Genomic DNA, 14,387 nt, shown 5'->3' with positions numbered 1-14,387 from the left:
AAGGAGGCTGCATACTACTGCCCCACTCCAGTACCCTCGAGAACTCTTCCAGAAGATTACCGTTCTAGAGGTGCAGGAAAGTATTAACAAAAAACTCAAAACTCTTTTTAGGTATTAATATCTTGATTAAACACTGATGCTTGCAACACCCACCAGAAGCTTCTTTCCATCACACTCCTCCAAAAACAGGAAAGGAGAAAATAACTTACCTTAAAGCAAAAGACAGATTACAGCCATAAACTGAAACTTACTAGCCAGGCTTTTCTGAAATGAAGAATGTTTTTTTCACTTGTTGAGTTTTCACAGTCAGAAAAGTTTTCAACAATAATTCAAGGGAGCAATACAGCCTCCCACAGCTATGGGATGGCACAGCTCTACATTCCCATTGCCAGCAGTGTGCTTGTGAACTCAGCAGTGCCCTTTGGAGTCTTCCTAGCACTAGCATTCAGAGTGAGTGCACTAACAGACTTAAGAGATCACCGAAAGGGACTCCAAGAAGAAGGTAGAATAAATTTGTTTTAAAACAAATAGATTTGCTTTCAAACAAGATAAATCAATACGGAACACAGTTCTAACTTTCTAAACCACAAAAACCTGACTGGTATCTCTAAACCTTACATAGAGAATGCTTTCAGGTTCTTATGAAACTCAAGCTAATCTGAATCAACCAGAAAGAACCAATTGCTAGAACAACGGCAAGGTTTGACACAATCCAAATCTATTTCTATACTATCTTTTTCTGTATTACATTGCTTTATCAAGAGAGCATTTAATATGATGCACTGAAGTTTGCCAGTATCCGCAATTGAAGCTCTTTGTAGACTTTCGTGGTAACGTGTATACTGTCATTGCCTTCTACACCACTAAAGCAAGTAGCCACAGCAACCTGAGAACACTGAGGAACCCTGAGATCACCTTAAAATATTTTCAGCCCAGAAAGCAAGTCCTGAAGTCATAAAGATAATTTAACAGATAAGTTCACAATCATGAAAGAAAAACCCGCAATCAAATATGCAATTGTGTAATTGTACGTAATTATTCCTTCACAGGGAGAAACACGTTCCCATCAGAAAGCGCAACACTATGCTTGCAACAAACTCAGTTTTCAAGTCTGGCATTAAGGGAGTTACATTTGTATTAACTAAGCAGTTTTTAAAGCTTTCTCCAAGAAAACTGCAAGTGTTTGATAACATCTTCTGGTTTACAAAAAGTCATAATGTTTCTAATAAGAAACAATACATATTTGGTGTTTTTTTTTTTTTAAAAGGAGAAGTCTGGTCAGAGAGGATCAAGGGAGAGATGGAAGAAATCTCCATATTTCTGCCCTAGAACATTGAAATATTACACGCAATTGAAGTAGTTAACACTGTGATACTGCGTCACAACAGTTTTAAAAAAATAAGGCAAACACTTTGCTGCACATTCAGCTTTTTAAGAGAAAGTTGACAGCATCCTAGTATCTAGTGCAAGAGACAATTACATAGTTCAGCATATCACCACAGCTTACCAAGTAATAAAAGAACCTCCACTCATCATAAAACTACACATTTCACTGGATTATTCAAACAAGTCTACTGCTTATTCTGTCTTACACTGAAGGAGATAATGCCTTGCAACTGATATTTATCACCTACCAGATCATTTCCAAGATACTCACACAATGAATACAAGGAAGTTTTGTTCTGTTTGCCTTGTCTCTCTACACTGTGCAATATTTTTTTGAAAAATATTTCCAAGTACACTCAATAACTGAAACGTTACTGCTGGTTATCAGTGCTAGTGGGTGCCCAAAGAAGCACCACCAAGAACACAGATATTACGAAGTGTAAGCACAAAAGAATTCCAAGTTCAGCCCTTTAATGTCTGATTAACAAAGCTTCACTGTAGTCTCAGCTGTAAATAAAGCAGACGCTTTACTTTTCCATGTTTGTGGTCATGAGGAAGCAATGCTTTTAATCAAGTCACTGTATGGGGAAAAAAATCACTAGCACTAATTTGAAAACAAAAATGTGTATGATGAGATCTTCATCAATAGTAAAAATAAACACTACAGTACTGTGGACTGGGAAGAGCAGAAGAGAATGGGCAAGAAGAGAAGGTTTTACCATTTCAAATCAGAAATGCCCTTATTGACACAATTATCTACCAAAGTACTCTTTTACCTAAGAAGCCCAAAGAACAATCACTCACATTGTTCACCCACACTAAGACAGAATACATTTAAATGTTGACAACTATTAAACACTGATAGGAATCTAGTCAAGAAATAGTTGAATTCTATTCCTTCACACAAATCTGCATTACTATACCATAGATCATTTAACAGTTTAAGATAGTCTACTTCCTCTCCAGTGTTGCTTCATAACCATAACAATAAGCTACTTGTGTCAATTATGAATAGCCCTCATGCTTATTAGAAGTGCATTAGAAATGAGAAAGAACTTGACAGGCAGAAGAAATTAGAGATTTTTCATATGCAGCACATATACTGGTGTGCAGAAAGCTTCCCTGTCAGAAAAAAAAAATATTGCTATTTTGCTTTACTGAGAGTTCTGAAACAAATGATAATTGCTTAAATTTTGTGGACTGGATGTCTCTGTACATGAATGAAAACATCACGTCTACGCTCATACTGAAGTCAATAAACAAGTGATCAGGAATTTGCAGGTAGCAAATATGCCTGCTAAGCAATGGTTTTAAGCATGCACATTAAAGGATTGATTTTTCAAATTTTCAAGTGAGTTGCTCTCGGAAAGGAAGGAAGAAGGGGCACTATTCATGCAAGTATACCATTCATTGTTAACAGACAGAAGATAATGGTGTTATTATACAAGGAAATTCAAAAAACAACAGCTTTATGGATTCTTGATTTTTTACCAAATCTAAGTTCTCATTCTCCAGGCGTAAATATCACTTAACTCAGGAGATAAGAGACAAAAATACTTAGCACAAATTTATCTCACTACAAAACAAAACACTTGATATAATGTTTAGACATCACACCACGTATTCATTCCAATTTTGTAAAATTGTCAAAAATCTGAGGGTAGGTGTAGCTTCGGATCCTCCTTCTTCCCTCACCAACACCTCCCCAATATTTAAAACACATTTTTAAAGTACTCCAAATTAGAAGATTCTCTAAACTCTTTTTTTTTCCCAGGATAATCTTATGGACTTCTTTTTTATTCAAGTAAAAACTTTGTGACTGCAACCTTTAAGCAGAAGCCTGTACACAATCTGCTTTGTAGGCTGTCTGATTTTGCATGTTCCAAGTTAGTAACTTATTTGCCTTACCTTTCCTATTTTCCTTACTCTTGGGAAAGCAGAGGAGGCCACAGAACCATCCGAGACTACAACATAACTTTTTTTTTTTAAAGTGGTTTAGTACACTAAAAGAAAAAAAAAACAACTATGTGCTTTCTCTAACACAAATTCCCTAGGCTTCCAAACAGTAGCTTTTCCTTGCCTTAGTAGGATATGCTAGTGAAGTAAACTTAAATAGCTAGTACTATCAAACTGTCAAAGAAAATCAAAAGAGCCTCATATTTTCAAGCTCCAACTTCTACATCAATATTTAGAAGTGGTACTCCCCTACATTTAATCAAGAGAACAGTTGCTTGTACTCAAGACTGCCCTTTATTTACATACTCTCATTCCAAGCATAGTACTTTCATCATTTAACACACTTTCTCAGGATGGGACAATAGGCAAGCCACCCAAGAATGGTTTCTCATCAACTCAAGCAGAACAGTTGGGTTTAACATCATGTCTCTGTTCTCAGTAACAACCACCAAAGCCTTGACAAGGTGACTGTGCTTTTATCTGCTACTGATTTTGTGTTTAGACATGTTTACAGCAATCACTAACAATGGAATTCTTCCTCACACAACTTCTACAGTTCTTCAATGCAGCTTTCAGCTCCTCTCAGAAAAGATCAACTCTATGGCACCACCACTTCTAAGAAATTCCTTTCAATGGAAGGCAGTGATTGGTACAGTGCGCTGATCCAGATGCGGCATGCCAGTTGTCTCAAAGGTCAATTATATGTAGAGATTATAGTCATAAACAGCTTAACTCCACAGCAGCATATACTTAATATTATGGCTACCAAGTTCAAAACTTGTCATTATAGATAGCACAAAAATTTTTTGAGTTGACTAAGCTCAAAACAATGGGGGAAAAAAAATAATGACCATTTGTTACTGTTTTCTAATTCAGACATGCTTTTCCTACAGTACAGATAAGAAAAGAAATGAGAGACTGAAGAGTTATCAAATAATCAGCAGAATTACAAAATGCTTCCCTTTTTTCTCTAAAAGTCTTTCTTGAAGGAACAGACCATCCATTTTCCCTTCTGGAATGAACTTTTAGATTCTTCTTCCCACATCACTTGTGATATTTCTGATGATGTGAATGTAAAATTTAAGAATCACTAAATACATTTTATACACAGAATAGCTGCATGGAATAATTGTGCTGACACAAATGTACAACTCTGATGCGGAGACAACTTCTGCGTCAATGTAACTGCAGATATATGCAAGTGTGATACCATACCAGCAAATAATAAGCTGGCTAGCTTTAAAACACTTCGTTATCAGCATGCTAACATTTGTGTAACGTGGATGCACACAGTTTGTGCTTAAGGGGCTTCAAAAAACTGTTTTCATGTTTTAATGGTTTTATCTCCATGGTTTAATGTGGTCTAAGAAACAGATTGCTGAGTTTCTTTTCCAAAACTTGTAAATCTCTATGGAGCTGTGTTAAATACATTGCTGTCCAGGGAAAAAAAAAAGTCTTGTGATTAATTTGCATGAACATTTTAATCAAGAGTAGTTTCAAATTTGATTGCCTGTGAATACATAGTATTTAAGTGCTTAAGTATGTGAGAGAAAAAAATAACAGTTCTAATCTTAGACTTGATCTGGTAACATTAATTTTCAAACTGTTCTTCAGCCTACCACTGTACAGTATGGTTGAGATACAGTTGATAGTTGAACTTTGCACTGGAGACTAACAACAAATCAGAATGGAATTTTAATACTAAAATTGAAGAACATATTTACATTTCTGACAGGTTTCAAGTGTTCTCTATAATGGAAACAGAGTTTGATGGAAAGAAGTATTGTACGTAATTATTCAAAAATATTTTGCTCTAATATCACACACTTAAGGTACAGTTAGTACTTGCATGGAGAGTCTATTGTTATCTATGCTTTCTACTGACCTGTTCCAGAAGCATGAATCCTAAAGTTTTGTTAGACACTGTTTTCACTTAAGCCAAAATGAGTTTACCAAATCCTCCCTCCTATTAAGAAAGCAGAACTATTCAGTATATATCAATATTCAGGCCTGGCTGAAGCAGTGCTTCTTACCGCTTATCTTTACAGCTGTAACCTAGAAAAAAGGCCTGCTAATGTATTAAATGGCACCCAAAAGTTACCTACCTGTCAACGGTTTACAACAACAGATTAATTAACCAGAAGAAACATGATCTGTTCTTAAAGATTCACTGAATCAAACAGTAACAGATTCAACCACTGGATACTAATCTCAATTAAAGGAAGATGTTTTCAAGTTTGCAGCCAAGAGACCAAAAAGCTTAAGTGCTTTGGCTACATTACCATCTCCACAATTATATATTTAAAATATAGCAGCAAATACTTTTGGCATCCACTTCCAAAGATTTTTAAAGAGATTGCAACAAGCAGAGTATTTTATTGTTATCTTAAGCTGAAATTAGCCTGTAGTACTTTGATTACAGTGGAACAATTTTAAACACAGGAAAAATTTACAGTTACAATTAACGTGTCAGCTGAAGATTTAGCCAGCTCCACATCTCTGCTATCAGCTTGTATTTCACCGTCTTGCAACTCAGTACTGCTTTTTACACAAACATTGAACAATATTTGAGCATAGTTATTCATATCTTTATTTTCTGATTTTAAGAGCCATTCTTACTTCAGGTTTTTTCAAAGGGATAGAGAATCATCTATTTTTCCATCCAGATCTCACCAGCAGTTGGGATTATTAACCTTGCAAGCAAGACTGCTAATCAAGAAATTTGTTCCAACAACTGATTTCAACTTAGGAGTAAATCACAGTACTCACAAGGTGGTATACTAACTAAAGGACAATAGGAATCTTATTAACCACACTACCACTTCAACCTTACATGGATGCTCTCATCCTGATGGAGGATTTCAACCACCTAGATATCTGCTGAAAACAAAACAAAAAACCAAAACACTGTGGCTGCAAGCAATCCAGGAGACCTCTGGAGTACTGTAAGGACAACTTCCAGATCCAGGTACTAAACAGACCAACCAGAGGTGACACGTTACTAGACCTGGTGCTCACCAATGCAGAGGAATTCATTCAAGAAGTTAAGACCCTGAGGCAGTCTGGGCTGCAGCAACTATGCCCTGGTTCAGTTTATGATCAAGTAACACGGGCCTGGCAAAGAGCAGAGCCTTAACTTCAGGAGTTCTGTATTTAATAGCCACTTTTTTTTTTTTTTTTTTTTTTTACAAGAAAGTAACATAGTAAGTTAAATATTTTATGATAAAGTCTGAAACACTCTTCTATTCTTATCTGTATGTTTCAAAGCATTAGAATAAATGTTTCAAATAAAGTTTCTCTACTTATGCACGTTGCCTATATTATATATTTTATATGCAGCCCAAGATAATTCCTCTTCACTCAGTGCAGTCCAGGCAAATCAAAAGGCTGGACACTCATGATTTAAAACAAAGCTCTTACCAAATGAAAAATTCAGGACAGAGGCAAAAGACAGAAATATTCTACAGACAAATCTGGAATGTCAGATCAATGTTTGACATTAGAACATTAGAACACTGTATCATATTCTAAAGTTGATTCCATTCCTTCCTTTACCTTCTCCCTCTACTGCATTACTAGAAGTTTTGAGGTCTTAGCTCGAAAATAAAAAAAAAGGTCACATTTATTTCCTAAATATCAGATCAAAACAAAGTCTTTCTCAAACTAGAGAGTGCTCATCAGTGCATCTGGAAACAACAGTAGCATCAACAGTATTTAATCTAACGGTCATAATGTCAGCATAAGAAGTTAAGATTTAAATCTTTGGACTCCATTAGGAACTTCAATAACTGAAGAGGAATGGTCACACTGACAGTGAGTAAGCACTAAAGTCTAATATCAAAGGAAAGGCTGAGATTTGAAAGCCTGCAGCCAGTGAGATGGAATGAATAGGACAGAATCCTTCCAAGCAACTCTTACACATGACACGGCAGCAGTTTTGTTGAAATCTGCAAGGGACAAGACTCTGGTGCACCTATCTGAAATACAAATAGTACTTTCTCCATGCTAGAAACAATAGAGACAAAGAACATTTTGCAAAAGCATCAAAATGAATTACTTTGTAGACGTTCATACATAGATACATACATCCCTCCATAAGGACAAGACAACACGAATACTCCAAGTGAGCTCATAATTACCAATATGAAAGAAACAAAAGATGACCTCTACCCCATGGTGAATCTACAGTGCTCACATCCTGCACTCGCAGAAATACTGCAGACGAAGTCAGCCCTTCCTCTCAAGGAATAACTGACTCAGGAATTAAGAAAAATATAACTTTCTGGCAAAGGAAGATTTAAAAAGTGTCTCCACTTCTAGTTAACAGGAATCTTATCATTAATGTCTAGTTACAAAACACAGCTTCCTGCACAAATGCTGCGGTAACTAATCCATCCAGCTCAGCTATAAGAGGAAGAAAGACTTGTAGCCTAACTCACCAATCAAGACCTGGTTTTCATGGATCACAGAGTAAAAGTTTGTTTCTGTATAAATATGACCAAATCTTCTTTGATTTAGATCAAATCTTACCCTTGAAGTTTTTACGAGTTTTAATAGCAGAGCATTAGGACCTTCTGGTGAAGACCCTTACAGTTGGAAGCTGGAACTCCTTTCCTGTCATCTCCAGAATCATACTAGTTTCCTTGCTGCACCACTGAATTTTGATCCTTTTTTCAAAAGAATCACTGTACAATGAATGACTATCAAAGTCACGCACTGACTGTTGTATTTCTTTGATACAAAAAGAAAAATCATTCCTCAGGAAAACAAATCAAATTTCTGAACAAAAGTCGTTTTCACTTGATTATCTGAAAAACATAAGCCTAATACATGTAACAATTAAAGGTCTTTTTCAGATTTTTTTTTTTTTTTTTTACACAACTTTTTCTCCAGAATGAGGAGATGCAACATTAAATTACATAACAGTCAAATCAAATCCTATTAGGAAGCCACTGACATAGCCATTTGCGTATTAAAGTACAGTCCAAATAACACAATGTTCTGTCCATAAATACAAGAGAATTCCTATTTCAGTCTCACTCAAGAACTTGTTTTCAATACAGCAAATTCCCAAGTCATCTTCTACCCTCCATACCTCTAAAAGGTTGATTTTTAGAATTCTTGCTCAAGAAATTGCTTCTCAATTGTCATCTATTTCTGACAAACAGAACACGATGCAATTTCCACTCAAGAGGTAGGGAGTAAGGAGTAAACGTAGCACAGTATGCAGCCGCAACATTAAAAACATTCTTCAGTTTCTAATTATAAGTCTATTTCCAGGTAATGAACTTACATTTAACCCATTTTCTTATAATAGACTAAACACTCCAGTGAAGTAACTGAAAAATCAATTAAGGACTGGTTAAATTTTTAATGTCATACCATGAATTGACAGATGGAGCTTACTGCACAGTACCTTAAGCCATCACAGAGCAGAGCTAGTATGATCATGAAGCACAGCACTTGTACAGGGTTACATTCAAGTCAAAGCTGTCAAAACACTTCCAGTTTAAGAGAACGATTACACAGGATAGCCTTAGGAGTCTCTCTACCACAGAAACTCCTTCGAGCAAGTTGAAACATTAACCTAGCACTGAGTGCTCCTTCACAGCTGCAACAGATGCTGCTATTTCCTTTTAATTCAAAAATTTTACTAATCTGAAATAGAAGCAGTTCATCTGAGGAAGTCAACTTGGGAAATGAAGACATTAGGTGACCTTCCTTGTTAAAGTGGTTGGATAGGAACATTTTTATTTTATTTTTACTCACCACATCTGTGAGTTAAATTTAGCATCCAGAGAAAATGGCTTTTTTTCTAGAGAGAAAAAAAATCCACAACATTAAGTTTATCAGGAATAATCAACATGCTGAAGTGGAGAAATAAATCAGAGATGTTCCACGTGCTCAAGCCGTAAGAACTGGATAACTTCCACAATAGTGAAAGGCAAACAATTTGAAAAGTATCTTGGTGGAGTTAAAATAGTTAGCAAATGAACATATTGCAATTACTGCTAACTATGTCAAAAAGAGGAGCAAGAGGAATGGGTTTGTGGTTGCTCACATCATTTGAATATTATACAGGGCTTCAGGAGAAAATCTGAAGGATGCATCTGAAGATGTAGTACACTGTTTTGAATTACTCCAAGATAGTGATCTTGCCAACATCCTTCTCTGCAAGAATACTCTTTAGGAATGAAAAATCAAATGAGGTATGATCAAATACAGTACCAAAGGGGGAGAAAGTTAATTTGAAGATTAATAATCACTCTGCAGCATTTTCATTTTTAACCTGTTCTGACGTAGCCTATGCTGAAAGAAAAGCTATCCAGAGAGAAATCAGTACTATTTTTCATGTTTTGGTCTTGAACATCTTACTGACACAGACGACATGAGAGCAAAGATCAGCTTATTAAAGTCAAGTTTTTTCTGAACAAGCACTACCTCCTCCCTTCCTTGTACTCCACTGGAAAATTACTGTGCCTTCTTTTCTGACATTAGTGCTCACAAAGCTCAGAGTATTGCAGTAGTCTTCAGGGAAAGGTGCACAAAACCCAAGAGACATGCAGAACAATCCACTGGGATGTGGAAGAAAGTATTTTTCTGTAATATAAATAAATAGAATTTTAAAAAATTTTGAAGTGGTGCTCATCTTCATCTCACCTTTTTACATCCTATTTGTTTATATTTTATAATGTACTACTCTATTAATATAATGTACATAATGTAATTTATAAATGAACACATACTGTGGGTATGCGCTCAAAATTATTTTACTGATAGCTGCAGAATCAAAAAAGTTTGCTGATCACTGCTGTGGACTATCAGGGAGTTGATCCACCTGACAGAGTAAAAGATCTCCAATTTTGGGAGAGGGTTGTTTATTTTGTATAAACCACAACAGTTTCCAGATTCAGCTTAAAGTTGTATAAATACATAACCACAAGACAAAGCAGGATTTGTATGCTTTCAGCAGCAGCCCATACTTGCATTTTCAAACCACAACCTGTTAACAGCTCTGTTATTTCCAGCTTCTCTGGAACAAAACAAAAATGAAGTAGTAAGAACAATATTAGCAGTTTGCTGAAGACTGTTCAAAGGTTTCATTACTTGATAGGTGTTCCAGACTGAAGACATCACAAAGATCAGATAAGAAGATTCATGCAACATAATTATGCAAAATACAAATTTTCCTTAAAAAACTAACCTTGGAGGACTAACACAAAACATTGCTATTTTTGGCAGCAGTTTATTAGTTATCACCATCAAGGCAAAAAAAATAATTGTGTGTTACCACGGTAAGTGAGAATTTTCCACATAGATTTTTAAAAAAGCATTAAACATCATTTTGCACACAGTCAGTAAAGCCTCATCCAAGTTCATGTACGCTGAGCTCATCATTTTTCAAAATGTGTGAACAAGAACAGTTACAAATAAAAGGCTTCTAGGATGTCTAAAAGTACAGTGACCAAGCTTAAAAGAACTTCTCGTGTTTTATTTTAGTAGGACACAAGTTCAGAAAGAAATACAAGTACTGCTTACAAATATAAAGAGCAAGAAAGATAAGAAGTGATTTGAATTAAAATCACAGTAACTCAAGAACTCTGAGACCTAATGATTGACGACAGCCAAGGTGCTGCAAGAAGAGTCCTACCTGCAAGAGCCAGCCTTCCAAAGAGACAGTGAGGAGAAGGCAGCTTTCAAACCTCACATTACATCATCAGCTAACTGGATAGACTAGAATCATCTTCTAGTCTTCTAAGCATCTTAACTACCAGAGACAAACCAAGAACTAGAAAAGTTCAGCAGTCATGCACCATATTCAAAAAAGTATACATTCCTTGTTAAAAAAGCAATGCCACATGCAGTTTTTTCACTGTGCCCGATGTTTCAAATCATAAGAGAAACTGCAATATTCCTTCAACAAAACAAAAATCAAAGAAAAAGCATTTTAAAGAACACACCATCTAACTTGATTAAAAAATTAGAAAAAATAATCAACCCTGTGATTTTAAATGACTCCTGCATCAAGACTATCACCAACGTTTTATTTACTTCTGTCTTCAAATTCAGAGGACAGATATGTGAATTCCTCTGTGTAGAAGGTAGCCAGGCACATTTTTGTTTTTAAATGAATGCTTTTATTTTTTTCCTCCCCAGTTTAATTTGGGCAGCAGGGTAAAGCTTTTCTTCTGAGATCAACATCTTACAGTCTGTCAAGGGAACCAGCTAGCACATTCATTATTTAGTGGACAACAGAACAAAGCTACCAGTAGAGGGCTTGGTCTACATACCACTTACCACAGTTGTAAGTGGCTGAACAAAAGGCATTTACTAAATCAGAATCATTCACAGACTGTGAAGTTTCTAGTTCTGAAAGTAACCTCCCCAGTTAAGGCAATACCATACATTTTTGGTATGGCAGTAGATAACTTAATCAATCCAACTCTGGTTGCTTTAAAAGCATTTATCTTCTAGAACTCTAAAGCCTGTGACATTACAGCACATTTACATTCAGGAAGACAAAGGCACACGGAATGTCTTTCACAAGCTATAGTTCTACCTTACTAGGCAAAACATATTCCTAAACTGTAAGAAAAAATAAAAAAACATGTGGAAAGCTAGGTCACTTCTCAATCTTCATTATGTCTGAAAGAGATCCTCTGAATAGGGTAGTGGACACCACTGCAAACACAACAAAAACAAGCAGAGCCCATTATGCTGTTTCCCTCCCCCTTCTTTGTTATTAATAACCATCCTCACAGCTCTAAGCCTCTGGAGACTGATGCTCCTGCATCACCTTATCTGTGACATTAATAACTCTGACAGTATCACCAAACTGCCGCTACCATCTCTCTAAAAGGGAGAGACTAACACACACCAAGCAAAGGAGCAACATACCAATCACCTTGGCTATTTGCAGCCAGTGGCAACTGACAAGTCCCTTACTTGAAGCTTAACATAACAGAGAAGGTCGGTAGTATGCAATTCATCCACAGAGTACTGGAGCATCACCCAGCTGTGTTGCTACAACCACTTTTAAGAACAATCCCTTTCTACTGTAAGAGTTTCCGTTGGAATGACCAAACAACATTTCAGGTGGTTGGTTTGACACCTATCCTATCTTCATAGGGCAAACTCTTGCAAAAAGGTATTCCTTGTGTATGTGTGTCTTCCTCAAACACTGCATCCTCCTCAAGCAGGGCTTTTCTGTGAGAACAGAATCAGAACAATCGTTAGACATATGAAGATTGCAAACAGAGCTATGGAAAAAAAAACAAATATGTTCTTTAATGGGCACTAGCACCAGCATTGCTAAAACACTGCGTATCAACATGCATTTACCTTAGAAAAGCAAGAAAAGTATTGTGCGGACCCAGGGTAAGATGAAATAGCTAAATTCAAGCAGTGAATGCACTGCTGGAGAGTGCTTCTAGATCAGTCTTGATGCAAAGTAACAGCCAACCTTGGTACACTGGATCAAGAAGCTATTCAAGACAAAATAAAAAAAAAAATGAATGACAGTTCCCTGACAAACAACAAGCATTTTCTGGGGGAAACAACAGATCTTCACTTAGCATACGTTGCATTCAGTGGTGCTAGGATGTTTGTACCAGCTGCCCTGCTAACACTTTGATGTACATGCAATATAGCTTAGGGTAGTACAAGAAAATCACTGTTGATGAGAGGGTTTAATTTTTCAAGTTCATAAGAAGTTGGAGAGAAAACACTGAATTAAAAAAAATCTAAAACATCTATCCGTCCTGCAGAACAAATTAAGGACATTTTAGAAATTAGTACTTGAGTTTAAGCAACACAAATGATCCAGTGATCATTCTCAAAATCGTAACTGTGTCCAAAGCTCGTCTTGCCACAGCCTACAATGAACAATTCTTGCTATCCTTTATTTTAAATTCAAAGAAATTATGCTTATAGAAGGCACAGTTCCAGACTAAGTTACATTATGCACCAAAATGCCTTAATGGTATCACAAAGAGCTTGCTGAACTGCTACAATATAAACACACAGCATACCTGCCTGCCAAGCTTAGGATTGCAGAGTATGCCCTGCTTACAGAATGGAGTTATCCAACAGCCTTCCCCTTTCTGCTCCTCATCCCAGCATAGAGCAGGAGTCAGAAATATGAAAGAAGTTTCATGTGTTTCCCACAGATTGCAAGGCTTATTTATAATGACTCTAACCCCACAAATACAACAGCGATGGGTCAATTCTGCTGTGCACTAACTCAGAGTCTGACTAATGGGCATCATTTAGATTGGTCCTGAGCAGACCTAAAAGGTAACAGGACTATGTCATTACTGTTAGTAAGCTTTCTGCTATCTACTCAGAATTGTGCCACGGAGATACCTCCTTGCATCACCAAACAATCCCTCTATCAGAGAAGAGCGCCGTGGTTCCAGAAAACGCAGCTGGAGAATCACCAGAAATAAAAACCACAGCACAGATGAGTACAGATGCACTGAGCTGCCTAATGAGGGTCTGAAGCAGCAGTCTTCAAAGACGACATTTTCTCATGGAATTCCACTGACTAGGAGTGAAAGATGGGATGAAAAGAGCTCTGGAAACAGAACATCCCTCGCTTCACTGGGATGTGGCCCACATGTTCCCTTATTTCATTCGACCAGCAGAAAAACCCACTGAGATACGGATGCACCAGCGTGCTGCCAGAAACCAGGGGGCTGCAAGACAACAGCGCCGCAATACTTTAACGCTCTTCTAATAACACGGCCCTGAGACTACCCCTCGTTAAACCCCGCAGCAGCAGCCGTCTCCTCCAAACTGCAGCACCTCGCGCTCCCTTCCCCTCCCCTCCCCGCGGCGATGCCCTGCAGAGCCCGCATACCCCGTTTGGCAGCGAATGGAAAACCGCTGCATCCGCGGCCGCTGCTCCCTAAGCTGCGATGCACGGCCCGGGGACGCACAGCCGCAGCTCTCCGCCGGGCTCCGTCTCCCGCGAAGGGATGGACGGGAGGAGGCCCGCCGTCCCGGGGGCCCCGCTGCCCTGGGGACCGCCCCGAGGCCCGCTC

General features: G+C 37.5%; 1 protein-coding gene and 1 long non-coding RNA gene across 3 annotated transcripts in view; both read right to left on the bottom strand.

Annotated features, from left to right (window-relative positions):
* The window catches only part of SLC12A2 (solute carrier family 12 member 2), a 65,812-nt gene that overhangs the window by 50,394 nt on the left and 1,031 nt on the right, over positions 1 to 14,387 (bottom strand). The gene's annotated exons all lie outside the window — the stretch shown is intronic.
* LOC110389552 lies at positions 3,618 to 14,383 on the bottom strand. The gene is made up of 2 exons (XR_002433286.1): positions 12,685 to 14,383; positions 3,618 to 12,549 (listed from the first exon to the last, which is right to left on the bottom strand). It is a non-coding gene; the product is annotated as an uncharacterized LOC110389552 (long non-coding RNA).

The sequence above is a fragment of the Numida meleagris genome, chromosome Z, assembly GCF_002078875.1.
Source record: "Numida meleagris isolate 19003 breed g44 Domestic line chromosome Z, NumMel1.0, whole genome shotgun sequence".
NCBI lineage: Eukaryota > Metazoa > Chordata > Aves > Galliformes > Numididae > Numida > Numida meleagris.
This window is presented reverse-complemented; position numbering and strand designations above follow the sequence as displayed.